Genomic DNA, 17886 nt, shown 5'->3' on the forward strand with positions numbered 1-17886 from the left:
CTGAGACCATTACAATCTCCATCACTAATCTTCAAACTTTGTTCAATCAAGTACTATCTTGATCTCATGTTTATGTCATGTCTACTGCCCTATCAGGTGATGTGTGGTTGTTTGATATTGCCTGTGCAAATCATATGACTACTGACCTTTCTTTGTTCAAAAGCAAGATACTTGTACCTAATGGTCCAATCATTAAAATAGCAAATGAATTTGTCTTAAAAGCTAACCACATTGGTAATATTAAAACCTCAAAACTATGTATATCTGACATTTACCTTATTCCTAATCTTGCCTTAAATTTGCTTTTTGTTAGCCAACTTTGTGACATTGGTCTTGATTTGCATTTTTCACAATAATATAGCTGTATTGTATAGAATCCTCAAACAGGTCAAAAAGTTAGGATAAGGAGTAAGGTTGAAACACTGTTTGAGCTTGAAACTTTGAAAATTTCACAACATTTGCTTACTGCTGCTACATCTCAAACAACCAACTCTTTAGTTTCTTTAGATTTATAGCATCTAGGCTAGGACATGTATCTATTTCTCGAATAAAGTCACTTGCTTTCACTAGTGTCTTAGATAATATTTCTCATGATATTTTTTATTGGTTGTCTTATCAACTTGGAAAGCAAAGTGTTTACTTTTTAATAAAAATGATTCTATCTCATCCGCTCCTTTTTATCTAGTCTATTTTGATATTTGGGATCCAGCTCCAATACCAACCGTAAGAGGTTCACGTTGCTTTATTATATTTATTGATAATTTCTCTCATTATACTTGGATATATTTATTCAAACAAAGAACTGAACTTTTATCCATTTTTTGTGAACTCAATTACATGATACAAACTCAATTTTTTTAAAAAAATAAAATTTTTTAGGTTTGACAATGTTACTGAATATATAGAAATTGCGTTTCATAACTTGTTATAGGATGATGAAACTCTTCCTCATAGGTCTTGTCTATATACTTCACAACAAAATAGTTGAATAGAAAGAAAACATCGTCATATTCTTGACACAGTTCGTGCCATTCTCATTTTCTCTTTTCTTCTTAAACATTTTTAGGGTAAAGATGCTCTTACTGTTGTTTACACTATTAATCATGTTCCTACATTAGATTAGGCATACAAGCTCCCTACGAGTGCCTATACAATAAGGTATTTGATTATCATTCTCTCAAAGTTTTTGGATGTGCTTGCTTTGTTCTACTTTCTACTCATGAAATGACTAAATTTAGAGTTAGATTGTATTATTTTTTAGGTTATGGTATAAAACATAAAGGGCATAGATGTTATGATCTAGTATCTAAACATCTTTGCGTATTAAGACATGTAGTTTTTTAGGAACATAAAAAGTTCACTAATGTGTCCTCATTACATTCACCATGTTTTTCTCCATTTTTTTTTTACAGATTTATCTTGTGATTTTTCAAATGAAGAAACTATTATAGGTATTTTTGACTGAAACAGTGATCTATTTTTTTTCACTCTTATTATGTCTGATCTAATTGAGGCTCTTATTGATATAGTTGTCCCTTCTCTATACATACTACCTCCACTTCGTTGTTTTACTAGGGTAAGGAAGCCTAACACTTAACTTCATGATTTTCATTGTTATTATGCTTTAGCCATGTTACATGAACCTCAAAATTTTTGTGAAGCTGTCTCTAATCCTATGTGGCAGCAGACAACAGCAGAAGAGTTTCAGGCTTTTGAGAAAACTCATACTTGGGATATTTTTGAATGACCTTCTGATAAGTTAGTGATTGATTGTAAATGGGTCTACAAGATTAAGACTAAATCTGATGGGTTAGTGGAAAGTTACAAAACTTATCTTGTTGCTCGAAGATTTACACAAGAATATGGCATTGACTATTAAGAGACTTTTGCCCTAGTTGCATGTCTCATATCTATTCATTCACTATTAGTTGTTGCTATAGCTAGAAAGGGGTCAACCTTTCAAATAAATGTTAAAAATACCTTCTTAAATGGTGATCTCATCAAAAAAGTCTATATGAAGCCACCTCTTAGTTCATCTATACCTTTCAACATGGTTTGTCATCTTCAACGTGTTTTATATAATCTTAAGCAAGCCTTTAGAGCTTGGTTCTCAAAGTTTAGTACCACTATTGGATAATTTAGTTTTATATCTAATAATCATGATTCTGCTTTTTTTTACTCAAACTACTAAAAATGATACTACTCTTCTCTTACTTTATGTGGATAACATGATTATTACAAGTAATGATACAAATAATATTTAAGATTTGAAGATTTTTTTTCATTTTAAGTTTTAGATGAAAGACCTTGGTCCTTTGAGTTATTTTTTGGGCCTTGAAGTTACTAATGATTCTATTGGTTTACATTTGTCTCAAACAAAGTATGCTTCTAATCTTATTGCTTAAGCAGGTTTAACTAATAACAAGATTGTATCATCACCACTTGAATAGAATTTGAAGCTTTCTCCTTTTGATGGTATACCACTTTCAAACCTTTTTTTTTTGCATCAAACTCTAGTGGGTAGTCTCGTATACTTGACGGTTACTCGTTCGGATATTGCTTATACTACTCATTTGGTTAGTCAATTTCTGTCTATTCCTCGATCTACTCATTTTGCTACTGTCTTTCGGATCCTACAATGTGTCAAGGGTACTATAAACAAATTACTAACATATTATGAATAAATCTTTATATTCATATGTTCATACAACACAAAATTCTCATTGAATTACCAATATTTTATATCTAAAACATGTCTTAATAAATAGCCTATTAACTCCCATTAACCTTAACACATATGATATCTCTAAAATAATAACTTTAGGATATTTATGAGTTTTAACTACTTTAAAACATATGCAAAAAAACTCATTCTGATTTTCACTTCCTTTAAAAGAATAGTTTTAGCAAAAATGTCAAAACCTTTATATTATCATTCTTTGAAATAACTATCAAAATTAGTTCATATATAATTCAAAACAAAGGAAGTGAAATGAGAGAAGACTTTAAAATTCTTGTTCTTTTTCAAAATTAAACCAACAAAATTTTGGAAAGATTATCAAGGAACTAAACCAATTAAAAAAAAAATAGTTTACTTATTTGCACAAGACTTCATTCCTCAAAAACTCTCACACATGTGGTAAGTGTAAAACAATATTCTCCCCTTCACATATAAGTTCCTTAAAAAAATATTAAAATTTTTTTAAAACACATTGTCAAAAATGACAACAATTTACCCTTTAAAAATTGATAATTGATAGGCTTAATAATGGTAACTAATACAATCAAACTAATATCTTAATTGAGAGTTAAACATATAAAATAAATATTTATCAAAATAAAATTATATTTCAACAACTCTCAATTTTACTTAAAACAAATTGAGATATCATAACTGATCTAAAACTTTATTGTACGAAAGTTAACCTTCTTGGCTATCATAAAACACTATACAACAAATCTGTATACCCAGATGTGATAAATTAAAGTGACTAAAATTTATTTATTTACTATATTGTATAAAATATTCAAGAACTCATCACTTATGGTAGCCATTAACTTAATGATGACTTTTTTTCCACCATATTGAAATTGAATACAAATGTTAATAAATGATTTAAGTAAATAAGACTTTAATCAAGTTATATCTTTACTAGTCTTATCAAAATAATCAAGGTGCCACATCATAAATTTAATCTTGGACATTCTTTTAAGGAAAATATTATTCCATTGTGTGATCACACATTAAAACAATGAAAAAATACAAAGACTTTATCAAAAATATCCCTTTTAGGCAAATAAATTCCTTAAGTCTATGTATATTTTCACTTTATAAAAAATGTTTCACAATTATTTCTAATTAAAAGCATATAATCAACCCATTTGGGTAGGTAATCACATGTAGTAACTCAAAAATAATCTATAACAACATAAAAAATTTCATTATCATTATAGTTTTTATGTCTATTTATACATATGATAGATATTAACCTAATGTACCTCTATAGATCACTAAAAAGTTAAAACTTAAAATGCCCGTTATCATTTTATGCACCTTAAAATTTTAAAGTCATGCTCCACAATCATGCTTTCAATCAATATAAATACTAAGCATGTCACACTACCAAGTAAATTGTCTTAATAATTAATAATAATTTATTATGGTATTTCAATCTTTCAAGTATGATTACTAGAAAATTTCAAAATAAAAAATTTCACTGGCCACAAAGAATATTTTTCAATGTAGATACTTTATACATGAGATTCAACAAAGTCTAAAATTTTTATACTATAAATCTTAACATACAATATATGATGAATGTCAACAATGCATATTTTTCTAGACAATCATTACAAACAATGATTATGGTATAAGCCAATCCCATGTTCATTTAAAGAATATAATATTTTTAATATTATCAAATATGAGTTGTTACAAAAAAAATTAAGGCTAATTAACATAGCAAAACTTAACAATAGCACATTTCAGTCAAAACCTATAACACTTTGAAATTTATAAAACTAATTTTGCCTATTTTTATACACTAAAACTTTTATTTGTATCCATTTACTTTCACAACTCATCATTTTTATTACCCAGGATCTTTACAATAATATTTATCGAGTTTTATGATACTGAAAAAACATGCTTTAGATACTTACTAAAAAATAAATTTTTATTTATTGCTCTCTCAACATATTATAATACTATAATTGCAAAATAATTTGATATCTTATGAAAGCAAACTTGATTTAATAAGTATTTTGTAAAAGTAAAAGATTTTAAAAACTAGTCTAACAATGTATGTAAAACAAATTCACTATATAATTATTTAACACATGTTATTTCTCATAACATAATTGCACAATTTTAACAGCAATACTCTTCCATTGTTCAACAGACTAGCATAAAATCTAGATATCTTCCATAAATCATTATATCCAATAATATTTTTTCTTATATCTATGAAAAATAAGAGTTTCAAAATATATATCATATTATATACTGTATTAGACTTTAAACTTAATGCCTAAAATTTAAAATAATAATTATGTGATTTATAAAACTAAAACATTGTAAACGTGTTAGACATATTTATCATACATAATGCATACTATCAAAATAACCAAACTTAATTTCACATGTTACATTTTGTATAAGCATGATCCTTCATAAAATCACTTTATCAAATGATGATAAATTGAAACAAAGTAATATAACAAACTTGCTAATCATGCATGTGACAATTATTTTTATAGATTCATATGACTAAACAATATTCAAAGTATTCACGTATTGTCTTAGGTAAAAGACTTTTATCAACACAAGATGCAACATTTTAAAACAATTAGACAATAATCAACAAAATGTTTAATACTTAATGATTATGTCCTAGAAAACATCCATGACTTAATTAAACTCTAAATCACCCTTTATTACTTTTAATTAAAGCTACTTAGTCTTTATCACTAAATTAACTTTAATAATCAAGAGAAAAGAATGCAACTTTTTAGATATAAGCAACAATCCAACAAATAGCACTAGCTCATGATATGTTATTTGTAATTAAACTAAAAAGTCTAAGTTTATCATCATAAACTCTTTTTTGGGCTAAGAATGTGACATGCAATTAGACATTTTTTATATGAAACCAATATGAAAATATTTTAGTTTTCGAAAAGCATATCCCCTTTTAAGTAGACAAACCTTCTAGACTAGTATACCCTCAACCATGATACTTCATGTTCATTCTAAATTACCAAAAACAATAATCCCTTTTGGGCAGGCAATTATATAAGGTAATTTGAAAGTACTCCCATTCATATGTATGAGAAAATTTTGAAAGTCTCAATAAGTGAGCCACTTTGGCAGCCAAACGCCCACAGTAACTAATTATATATTCTCACAATGGGGATTTGGATTACTCATAATTTTAATTTACGTACTTTACTAAGTGTATGCAATTTGACCACTTCTCATGAGATACTTAACCATGATGCATCTCTCTGGGTCATTAAATACTTAAAGAGTTGATCATTCTTGTATGAGACACTAATAATTAATGTATATCTCAATGGATCATTATAAATATGATCTCTCGTTATGAGATACTTAAACCGAATGTGTCTCACTAGATCAAAATTAATTTATTACATTCAAAATCCAAGTGTCTAGAAATTCATTAATAAATCAATAGTAAATCTATTATTTATTCTTATGTATCATCTATCAATATATAAATTTCATAAATTAATGATGATACATAATGTCAACATAGTCATGGGAAAATTTTAAATAGATAATAATTTTAAACTCTAATTATTTCATATAAATAATAATTCAATATTATCTAATAATAAAATGAAATTATGCAATAAATTACCAATTTGATACTATGTATCAAAACCTTGTGGAGTTTAAACCTAATTTGTCTTTTCAAAATAGTGCATGTTGCATTTTAAATAGATAAACAAAAATTAGTAAAAAACAAAATTTATTAAATTTATTTAATTATGTACATAACTTTAGGTCTAGAGTACCTTAATTTTAAACTACATATGGGGAGATCACGTACCTCCAATGGAATCACAACTTGCCCAAATATTTTATTTAAAAAAATAACGAAATTCATGTGCATAAAATATAATATTTATTTAATCATATAAATATTTTATGTCCTTTAAAAATTTCATAAAAAAAAAATAAATAAATGCGGCTAAAATTTTTGAACTAACAAAATAAACAACATAAAAAAACAGAATCCAAATGAGTTTAAACGGGTCAATTTATTGATTTTAACATTATCCATTGACTTAGTACTGTTTACCGAGTTAATACTATTCAAACTCGATACTATTCATTATTTCCTACCTCCAGCTAGGTCAACCCAACCCAAATGGTCAAATTTGACCCGTTTTGGATATATTTCGATTTAAAAGCCAATTTGATACTTTTTTTTTTTGTAATTAAACCTTTAAACATGTTATTAACGCATAGATTTACAAAACCCATACCCCAATTTGCATCAAAAACACATAAATTATCATGAATTTAAGAACAAAATTTCAAGTTCATAGCCATTCTTGATTTTCCTTCTTCAATTTTTCATGTTTTTCTTGAGTTTTAATGCAATTAAATGCTTCAAACTTTAATTAACACAAATATTTACAATGTCCATGCTTCAAATTGCATCAAAACAACATGAATCAACATAAATTTGAGCCAAAATTTTTAGACAAAACACTTATACATAATCCAATTTGATTCTCTTCAAATTTGGGCATGTAGTTCAAAATTTTATGAAATTAAATACTTTGTTTCATCTTTATAGCACATGGGTAACAATATTCAATAACCAATTTAAATTAAAACCCCTAAAATATCAAGATTTTAATTAAATTTTGAATTTAATTTAAATCTTGAACCAAAATCTTTATAACCTAATTTCTCTCTTTATAGGATGAATTAGAAAATATTCCATACATTTTTTTAATCCTCTCATAGAGGAGAATAAAAACCCCAAATAAATTTTGGAAAATAATATCAAAATGTTGGGTTGTGACAATCACAGGATTTCACCCAAAAACTTAATTTCATGTTAATTAGGCTCCTAATATCATATAATTAGGCTCTAATATCATATGTAAGCATAATTTTAAATCTTAAGAATCATATGTGAATATTGGAATACCAAATTTCACTATATTACATACCTATTTGGATAGACATAATTGATAAGCAGAAGCAATATCAATTGCTAAAAAGACTAGGTCTTTTTTTTCGTTCATTTTTTACTGACAACTCTTAATGGGTAGATACCGTTAGTTAGAAGTGAAGAGAAGACTTTAGCCAATTTATATTAAAACTCTCAAAATCTTTCTATCAAAGATTTATGGGGCTAAAAGCCTACACAACCACTAAACTACATTGACCCAAAAAAATATATAAAACCCACACTTAAGTAATCACATTAAATTATTTGATCTCTCATACTTATTTTATATTAAGACTAAATTTATCAATCTATTTTATTAAACATTAAAATCATCAATTAATAATAACCTACTTATTGAAAATTCTAACAATTAATTGTCCTATGAAGGGTTTTTAGAATGATTGTGATGTTAGGTGGGATTTGGGTTGAGATCCTGTGAGATTTTAATAAAAAAATTAATCTTATAGTGTTTCATACATACGCAGATAAACAAAATTAATATAGGGAAAACAATTTTAAAAGGTTTTCTCTCAACACCACAAACCCTTATTATTATATGGAAAATGTTAACTAGTGCTGTGCTATAAGTATCCTTAAGGTGATATTAATTTAAAAAAATAATCAATGTATTTTTTTACTTTAATAAAAATAATATGTTAAATATATATTTTAAAATTGCATTTTAATTTTTTTTTATATATTGGAAGTTCCAATAGGATAGGAAAAAGAACTATAGATATTAAAATTTATATTTTAAACTGATTGTATTTTTTTAAAATGATTATATGAATTAATTAAATTAAATTTTGAGTTTGCATCTTAGTTATTTTTAATGATTGTCTGCAAGTCCTATTTAATTTATTATATAATTCTAAAAAATTTAACAATATTAGAATTTAGTGTTAAAGTTTTTCTAAATATGTTATTTATTGTTTTTGAGATCAGAGAACGGTTAGTAGTAGTAATTAATTTCAAACATTTGCACAACCACCGGATCATATGTACTCTGCGATCAGGCTATGGCCTATGAGATATTATAGAGACTTGAGAGCGAATGTTGCTTCTAAATTCTTAATTTGTAGTAACAAAGCAAGCCGAAGCCAACGTAGCCTGAGAAGCGGGCATATCCAACCCAATCAAAATATCTCCTCATAATCAGTAATCTCATCAAACTCAAATCACCTTCTGCCATCCGTGTCTCAGGCCACAAATGGAGAAGACGAGGCCTCTGCTAGACGGGGCACCAACGTCTACGACGTTAACATTGTTGGAGAATGGAGACTATGCGCCGCCGTGGAGCTTCAAGGAAATGAAGTCGGTGTTTTGGATAGAGACGGTGAAGATGTGGAAGATATAGCAGGTCCCATTGCTTTCCAAATAATCTGTCAATATGCAACCAACTCCGTCACTAATATATTCGTCGGGCAGATCCGTAACGTCGAACTCTCAGCCGTCACCATTGCTCTTATTGTCATTGGAGCTTTCTCTTTCGGCTTTATGGTTTGCTGTCTCTTCCTCTCACATCTTTCTCTCCACGTTATGTTACTACGATTTTAAACATAACTAGTTACATTGGTTGCTTCTTTCAAATTAACATTTTTGAGAATGAAAAAGTAATTGAGAAAGTGAATTAAAGATAAAATTATTAATTTTTTATAAACATTTTTAATCGTTTGAATTTTTCTAGTACTGTCAAGTGTCACAGGAAGGAACAGTGAGAATAATCAATGTACAAATTGATTAACATGTAGCTCGGCATGGGGAGTGCACTTGAGACACTTTGTGGTCAAGCTGTTGGTGCGGGACAAGTACACTTGCTTGGCATTTATATGCTAAGGTCATGGATTATCTTGCTTGCCTCCTGTTTCATCCTCTTGCCATTCTACATTTTCGCGACCCCAATCCTTAAATTTCTGGGGCAAGAAGATGAGATCGCTGACGAGGCTGGGAAGTTTGCTATACTAACTATCCCAGAATTGTTTTCACTTGCCATCACCTTCCCTACTGCAAAGTTCCTTCAGGCTCAGACCAAGGCTAACGTACTGGCTTGGATTGGGTTTCTGGCTCCGATTCTTCACACTGGAATTCTTTGGCTTTTCGTTGATGTGTTCGGTTGGGGAACAACTGGTGCAGCCATAGCATTTGACATCACCAACTGGGTGATCACTTTTATCTCAAGTCGCCTATGTTATTTTTTGGTGCAACGAGGGGTGGCATGGCTTTTCATGGTTGGCATTTAAGAAGATATGGGCCTTTGTTCGACTCTCCATTGCCTTAGTTGTGATGCTTTGCTAGAGATTTGGTACATGACGAGCATAATTCTTCTTGTTGGTCACCTTAATGATGTAGTGATTGCAGTCGATTCCCTTCCATATGGTGAGTACTTCATAAAATCTTTGCATCAATTGTTTATGAATCGTATTATTGTACCTCGCGGCTGATTTCAATCCTTTCAAAGTTAATTCGGAAGCGAAGAAAAGTTTTGACTTTCTTGTCTGAAGGATCTGTTTTAACTTTTAAGTAGTTAAAGAAATATGCTAAAAAGAGCAATTGTGATTGGGAAAAAGGAAAATTTTCCAAAAGAAACAATATATTTAATCAATAATTATGTTAAGAAAAGATAATAAATGAGTCCAGCCATTTAATTTTACAATTATTTGGATTCGTTCGATGCATTTTTCAGACATTTATGATCCATCTTTTAACATTATATAAGCTCCTTGTTCCTTCAATTTGATTTTACTTGACAGTATGAATTTGAAGAAGCTACGTTGTTCGTTGGAATAAACTCTGCTATCAGGTAAATCTCAGACAAAACCTTCAGCATATGGTGATTATTTAATATGTATTGAGTTTTACATAATGATACTACAGGGAGTTCATTCATCATTTTCTGATTTTTCTCAAAAAAATTGTTTCTTGTTTGGCTATAAGCATACTGGCATGATTGCCGTGAAAACTGAACGTTTTCATTCGTCAGCTATAGCAATAGTGATCTTGTCTGAGTCGAAATTAATGTTAAAGATAGCACAAAACAGAAGCCTTTTCTGGTTTTGTAAATTTCCCTAAATTGGGCATTGCTGAATCAAAAGGTTTGTACGGTTCTATTGGTAGCAGGTTGGATAAATAAAATTGCCATTTATTCAAGAAAAGGAATCATAGGTTTGCTACTTTACATTTTTTTTTTTGGATGGTAAAGCATATTTTTCTAATCGATTTCACATTTAGATTGATTTTCTCAGCGTTCAGGTTTCCAATGAGCTTGGATTGGGACATTCAAGAGCAGCCATGTGTTATGTATATGTCACTGTGTTTCAGTCTCTCCACATTGGGCTTTTCTGCATGGTTCTTGTTATTATAACCGGAGGACCACAATGCCGTCATTTTTACTAGCAGCGAAGAAATGAAACAAGCTGTTGCTCATCTGGCATACATTCTTGGTCTGACCATGGTTCTTAATAGTGTCCAGCCAGTGATCTCAAGTGCCAATTATATGTTTGATTTCCATTTTCTTTAGGCTATGAAATTAATTGCATAATTTTTGCATCTGGTTATATACACTTTTCTATGTCATTCTTGTAGGTGTTGCCGTCGGCTGTGGATGACAGACTTTGGTTGCTTATATTAACTTAGGTTGTAATTACGTTTTTGGTCTTTCGCTCGGCTACCAACTTGGTTATAAAGCGAACTTAGGAGTGATGGTATGGTATTTCTGTTCCACTTCTTCTCCTACCTGTCTCTCCACCACGAGCAGCTATCAATTTCCATCTGATTCTAACTAGTTTAATGTTAAAAAAAAAAAAAACAAAGGAATGGAGGCCTTGTCCCTGACTGTGGCGTGATGCAATCGGCATTCAGCCATGCTTTTCCTCTGATAGGAGTCTCAAGCTAATATTCTACTTCTCCACTCTGACCAAAAGTAGACCACCTACAAATTTTTAGCATACCTGCTACTTCCTTAAAGACCTTAAAACTTTTCTTCTCGCAATTGCATGGACTTTGGGGAGGCATGATTGCTGGAGCTGCTTTGCAAACCTTGCTGGTCTTGCTTGTTCTCTATAGAACCAATTAGAACAACGAGGTTAGTCGAATTGCTTTTGTTATTTACTCGCTAGAAAATGGAGTTTTTAGGGGGGTTAATCTTTGCATATAATAGAGCATAATCTGAGTTGTAACACTTATTTATTTGTTTAGTTATTAAGCATAATAGAAAATAACGAGCAATTAATATGATTTCATTTTGATTGTCTGTGGTCAATTGCGTTCTGTTTTTTCTCATGCAATTCAGGTGTTGAGAATTGTAGACAGTAAAACTTAAGTAGTAGAGTAATTCATTTGCAGGTGAACAAACAACGGAACGTACGAGGAAGTGGGCTGAACAAGACATTAGTACCGACAGGATATACTGACTAGCCTTTAGCATTTTTTTGGGTTTATTTCTCCTGATTCTGCTGGGAGCAAGTTAGTTGATACTGGCTACTTGGTATGGATGCATTTCCAATTTAAAAAAAAATAAAATAAAATAAAAATAAACCTCCCCTGTATTTCAACCAGTTTTATTAATGCATTTGGCATCTACAAAAAGTTCACGTTGCACACCGAGATGACTAGGCTTATATCAATAGAATTCGTAAGGATTTTTCCTTCTATTGGCATCGTTGGTGGAAGAGGAGATAATAAAAATTCCAAGATCGGCAAGGATCAACGAAACAAAAAACAAACAAAGAGTAAGCGAGCAAGATCTCACAGGCCCCAATCAGGTACAAAAATTGTCTAATAACAGCATCTCCAGCCACATTCTAAGACCCTGAAAACGGAATCCAACAGTTTCCGTAACTCCAAAACAGTTTTGGCTTTTCGCTTTATTTTCCCGTAGATTATTCTTCCTCCCGGTCCAAATGAGATAGATATAAAACGCGTTCCAAGCTATGCGAAGAATAATAATCAACAGAGCTTTACCTTCAAGCTTGGTCCTGGTCCAATAAACTCAGATAGATATCCAATCTCCAACTTGTGATGTTGCACCTGTTCAAAAGATTGTGGAAGAAGTCATTAATTCATTATTATGCAACAAATTAGTTCTTAAGTTGCTCAAAGTTACAATTCCGTAAATTAAAATGTGCACTTCTTTTTTGAGCAAAGATTGACGATAGTCCAAATTTATCTGGTCTAAATCAAGCTACGAAGGCACTTTATTATCAATAAAAGTTTCAACATCCAGCATTAGCCAGCATCCTCACGGCCGAGTGGTTTAAGGCGGCAGACCCACATTCTGATCCTCGTGATAGGGTATGGGTTCAAATCCCACTTCTGAGTTCTGACAATTAAATTAGTATTTATGGATTTTGCTTTGTTTTGGGCTGATGTTGAATGGTAAAACTTATGAAGATTTGAAAGGATGGGAAGCTACTTCACTGACAGTAACATTTTATGCTCCTTCTACTTGACAGGGCTGCAAGAGGCAGTCATTTGGTTATGGGGTTCTCTTCTCTCAAGGTTGCGACTCAAATGACAAATCATGGTGACCGGCGAGAGCAGACTCGTCAAGCATAAATCAAGTTTCTTAAAACTTCAAAACACATGGGTTGTTTCATCGCTTTTACTACTATTATATTTATTTAATGAATTAATGTTACCATTAATTGCCATATTTAACCCTACTACTACCGTAGAAATAAGACTATGAAGCATTTAAAACTTCATAGAATTCTTTAACAACTCGACGTAAATTCAATTCAAGCTGATATTGATCATACACTAGTTGAAACTTGCAAGAGAAAAAGACTGTTCCCAATCCCATATACAAACTTAACCAGACTTTACACCCTACACAGACAATACTTGCAACACATTGTACCCTCGACTTCCCAATTTTCCGTATTAATGTTTATTATTATTTCACATTAATCACATCAGCTGTGCCTGCTTGTGAATAAAAACGTTGTGCTTAAGGATTATAAAACAATCCCTTCAATCCATTCCAATATGATAAAATCAATTTTTGTTTATAATAAAAAATGGGATAAAAAACATGTCTTTCCTCTTTTTACTAAAATGAAGGTCATATCAAAAATCAATTTAAAGTAACAGTTCCCAACCTGATCTTATATATATATATATATATAAAATATTTTTTATTATTTATATTGGTTTTAAATTTATATATATTATATTAATAAAAATATTATTTAATATTTTAATTTAACATATTAACTTTAAAAATTATATTTATATATAATTAAACTATAATTTATATTTTAAAAAATATTTTATAAAATTATATTAAATTAAAATTATTTAGTTAGTTTGAATCGAGCTGTTACGATTTAATGTTAAAGTCAAATATAAATATTAAAGGGTCGAGAGGTTGATCAGGACAAGAAAAAACCTGCCTTGGCTGCTGCTTGGCTGTTGCCATCCCTAGACTTCAGTTCTTGCGAAAACAGGTATGCTGGAAGAGGAATGAGGATCAAAACCAACATTAGCGACAGATGTTCAAAAACAACATTTATAGTGAGTTTTAAAGAAACCTAAATTAAAATAAAATCACAGTGAACTGAACAGCCCTCTCAAGTCTACCTAAGATTCCATTTCCTTTCAAGCAAACATGAAACATTGGCTTAAAGACAGCCCAGAAAACATTATGCTGCAGCTTTCTGTTTCTTAGGCATCCAGTAGCCACCGACAACACAAGCATGGTCACGCTCAAAAGGTTCAAGAGTCACTTGTTCGAATGGTTTTGACTGCTCCAGTTGCAAATTCTTAACTTCACTCTGGAATACAACCTTGGCAGGAACGGTGGAGTCAATGTAGTTAGCCTGGAAACAAATATTCAATCAAGTTAAAGACAAACTTGCAGAGCTGAAAGCCTCTAGTGAAACGTATTAACTTCCATGTCTCCAAAACATATTTCACTAGTTTCAAGTTTAAAATCACAAAATTTTGGAACACTAACCTTGATTGAGATGACAAAATGACCTCCAGTTTTCAAGAAATATGACGCATTCAAAGCCAGAATCCTTGCCAGCAAATAAAGTAAGTAAACAAACTCAGAAATAAAAGAAAAGCAGGAACATTACATCAACTCATCTCTACAAGTAAAAGATACGAGAGACAAGTTGATTAGGCTAGTGGATTGTTAGTGGAGGATTGTTAGTGGACTAAGCTGTCAAACTATGACAAGTTCATTTAATGCAATAACGTGCACCGATGAAAATAAATGCTTTGTCTTTTCAATTTTAGTAATGTGCATGTATAGAAAAGAATGCATGAGCTTGCAAAACAAAGAAAAAGAAGTTTTCAAATGCTAGCATGACATGTTTTAAGAATAAAATAACCAAAAGAAATTAAAAGAAACGAATATATACAATTACTACCCTTAAGAGAGTAAAAAAAACAGTGCTTAATGAAAATATGTTGCAAAACCTCGCACAAACATGACAGAGAGATTGAAACAAGCATCGGAAACTCGGCATTGCATCACCCATGATGTCTTGAAGGGGAATCCGAGCACTTCATCATTTGCATAGTGATAAAAGTCAAATAAAAATAACAAAGAACAAACACATGGGAAAAGAGAGAGGCTGCTATACAAGAGTTCCATAGACATACTTCCTGATAAAAGAGGAAGTATCTTTAAGCTTCAACTCCTTGTAGACAGATACTTGTATCCTTATAGTACATAAAAACCCAGAAACACAAATTTCAAAAAAAAAAAGAAAAAAAAGAAACAAAACCTTCCTTACGAACTGAATTTGCTAACAATTTGCTAACTATTTAAAGTTGATCATTTAATATTGCATCAGAAACTCGAGTTTGCATCACCCATGAAGTCTTGAAGGGGAATCCGAGTAGAGTTCATCATATGCATAGACAGATAAAGCTACTTTACAAACACAGAAGATCAAGAGTAATCTGTTAAAACAGAACACTGAAGAATAAACACATAAGGAGGTAAGAGAAATAAACCAAGCAATGCATAGATGCAATTCAAAGCAAATTTGAAATATGGGAAGCAATTAAAAGAGAGCACACAAGTAAAAAGGCATATTATCAAGATCCAGCAAGCTAAAGCACTATATCAAGCTGCAGGTTAATCCAGCAAATAAGCCTCATCCTCCAGATTGCTTTTTCACTGTTCTCTCAATGACAAAGAAAGTAACAAATACTCAAAAGGCAAACCTGATCAGGCTGAGCAACATCAGAAAAAATCACATCCACCATGCCAACTAGCATCCTGTATTTAGATGGATGCCTAGCATCTTCAATGATAGGAATAACATTTGTTCTCTTTTTAGCCATGTTCACCAAGTCTCTACCACTTCTGTTTCCACTGCATAAACCACACCCATCTGCCAAAGAAACGAACCAATAAGCAACTCTGACAGATACAAATATACAAAGACATTGGAATATTCAGGTTAATACTATACTTACAGGACCAACAATGTCAGATACATGAGAAACAGTGCTACCAGAAGCAGCTCCAAGGTAGAGAACCTTAGCCCCAGGCTTCTTGATTAAACAGAAAAATGAATTTACACAGGTCGGTGAGGATCGTGGGAGTTACAAATCACGTACATTACATGAACAACAACAAAATGAGAATTGACGCTTACGATCCATATATTATCAACACCACCAAGAATTGCAGCTGCCAACTTAGATCGGAAAGGATTCCAAACCCTGTACTCAACTTTAGTCCCATCTTCGTTCTGTTAAGGCAAATTCATGAAAGACCTTCAATTTGTCATCGCAAATTTAATCATACTCTTGTCAGCAAGACAAGTAGAAGAGCAAAATACCCAAGTAGCCAAATACAAGAGAATATTCAATCCATCATATCAAATATCTTATAGTAGTACTAAATAACAGAAAGAAAGTGGAAAGACAAAATGACCTGAACAGCAATCCGCTTTTCATTGTAGACAGCTTCACCAGGGACCATATTCTTAGTGACAAGAGCATCTTCTTTACCCTTAGCAACAAAAACTCCCTCGTGTCTATGGGGCTCAACTATAACCTTGCTTCCACCCTTCATTCCTCCACGCCCTCTTCCTCCACCGCGGCCCCCGCGGCCACCACGTCTCCCTCCACGGGACTTCATGGCACTGCCCCCCCTATCGCCACCTCTTCCTCTACCTCCATCACCTCTGCCCCTAAACCCGCCACCACCACCACGGCCTGCAAATAATCAAACCATTAGAAATACCGTAACAAGACTCCAAACCAAAAAAAAAAAAAACACAGAACTAAGCTTATTCTTAGCTCCAAACTATCAGACTCAGATGCTGCTTTAAAAGACAAAGCAAAATAAGAGAGACAATGGTTACCTCTTGGAGGTCTCATCCCTGGGAGAGTTTAAATGTAAAGAGGGTGAACAACAGAGAGAGTGAGGCTAGGGTTTATAATTTCCTTTTATAAAAAGACTAGGGTTTATATTCCGGCCGAAAAAACTAGGGTTTACACTAGATTGGATTAAGCCCACAATGAGGACTGGTAAAAAACCATGGGCTTGTCCAATCCTTTCTACATGTCTTAACTGTAAACCATGTAAATGGTTCCCAGACATCAAAGCCCAAGTCTCAATTCAATCATTTCTGAACTGATTAATGATTAGTGAGCGATTCAAGTATGATCCTGGTTCGAAATCAAATATTTCACGAGACGAGAATAGGGTATTTAGTACTATTTTCTCTGTTGAAAAAGGTTTAAAATGTCTTCAAAAAGTGAGGTAAGAAAATGTAATTACAAAATTTAAGTATTTAGTATTATTATAAAAAAGTATTGTGTAACCTATTGTCCTTGCAGTTCAAGCACATACTTTGGAATTATGTATGATCTGTATATGGTTGCTCTTGACGAACAAAAACAAATGCTTCCATCAAGAGACGTGCATGCTGCATACTAACCTTTTGGGAAAGGTTCGACACGTGTTACATGGGAGGTTACTTTGGGAGCCTCAGGTTGAATTACCACCAGCACGCCATCCACGAGGTGACTAGAGACCACATGAGCAGGGTCTGCTAAAATTAAATGTTGATGCTTTTTTCATGGCTTCAAGGGATGTGGTAGGGTTGGGGACAGCTCTTAGGGACTCTGATGGTAAAATTGTATTTTCATCTTGTTGTGTAGTAGATAAGGAGACCAATGAGTTACATGCGGAAGTAAA

The 17886-nt window shown here is 31.6% G+C and overlaps 2 non-coding genes and 2 pseudogenes across 3 annotated transcripts; 1 reads left to right on the forward strand and 3 right to left on the reverse strand.

Annotated features, from left to right (window-relative positions):
- LOC111281002 (protein DETOXIFICATION 35-like) overlaps positions 1 to 10237 on the forward strand; it is a 31571-nt pseudogene extending 21334 nt beyond the window's left edge.
- Positions 10238 to 12255: 2018 nt separating this feature from the next.
- On the reverse strand, positions 12256 to 17099 carry LOC111281011 (rRNA 2'-O-methyltransferase fibrillarin 1-like; annotated as a pseudogene). The gene is made up of 9 exons (XR_016329164.1): positions 17048 to 17099; positions 16615 to 16898; positions 16334 to 16429; positions 16152 to 16229; positions 15897 to 16066; positions 14671 to 14763; positions 14295 to 14533; positions 14108 to 14166; positions 12256 to 12740 (listed from the first exon to the last, which is right to left on the reverse strand). The product of XR_016329164.1 is annotated as an rRNA 2'-O-methyltransferase fibrillarin 1-like (transcript).
- Positions 15172 to 15242, reverse strand: LOC149513998 (small nucleolar RNA snoR60). Its single transcript, XR_016329431.1, has one exon. It is a non-coding gene; the product is annotated as a small nucleolar RNA snoR60 (small nucleolar RNA).
- LOC149513999 (small nucleolar RNA snoR60) lies at positions 15513 to 15585 on the reverse strand. Its single transcript, XR_016329430.1, has one exon. It is a non-coding gene; the product is annotated as a small nucleolar RNA snoR60 (small nucleolar RNA).
- Positions 17100 to 17886: the final 787 nt, after the last annotated feature.

Source organism: Durio zibethinus, chromosome 17, assembly GCF_047325235.1.
Source record: "Durio zibethinus cultivar Kanyao isolate XHJ-2024 chromosome 17, ASM4732523v1, whole genome shotgun sequence".
NCBI lineage: Eukaryota > Viridiplantae > Streptophyta > Magnoliopsida > Malvales > Malvaceae > Durio > Durio zibethinus.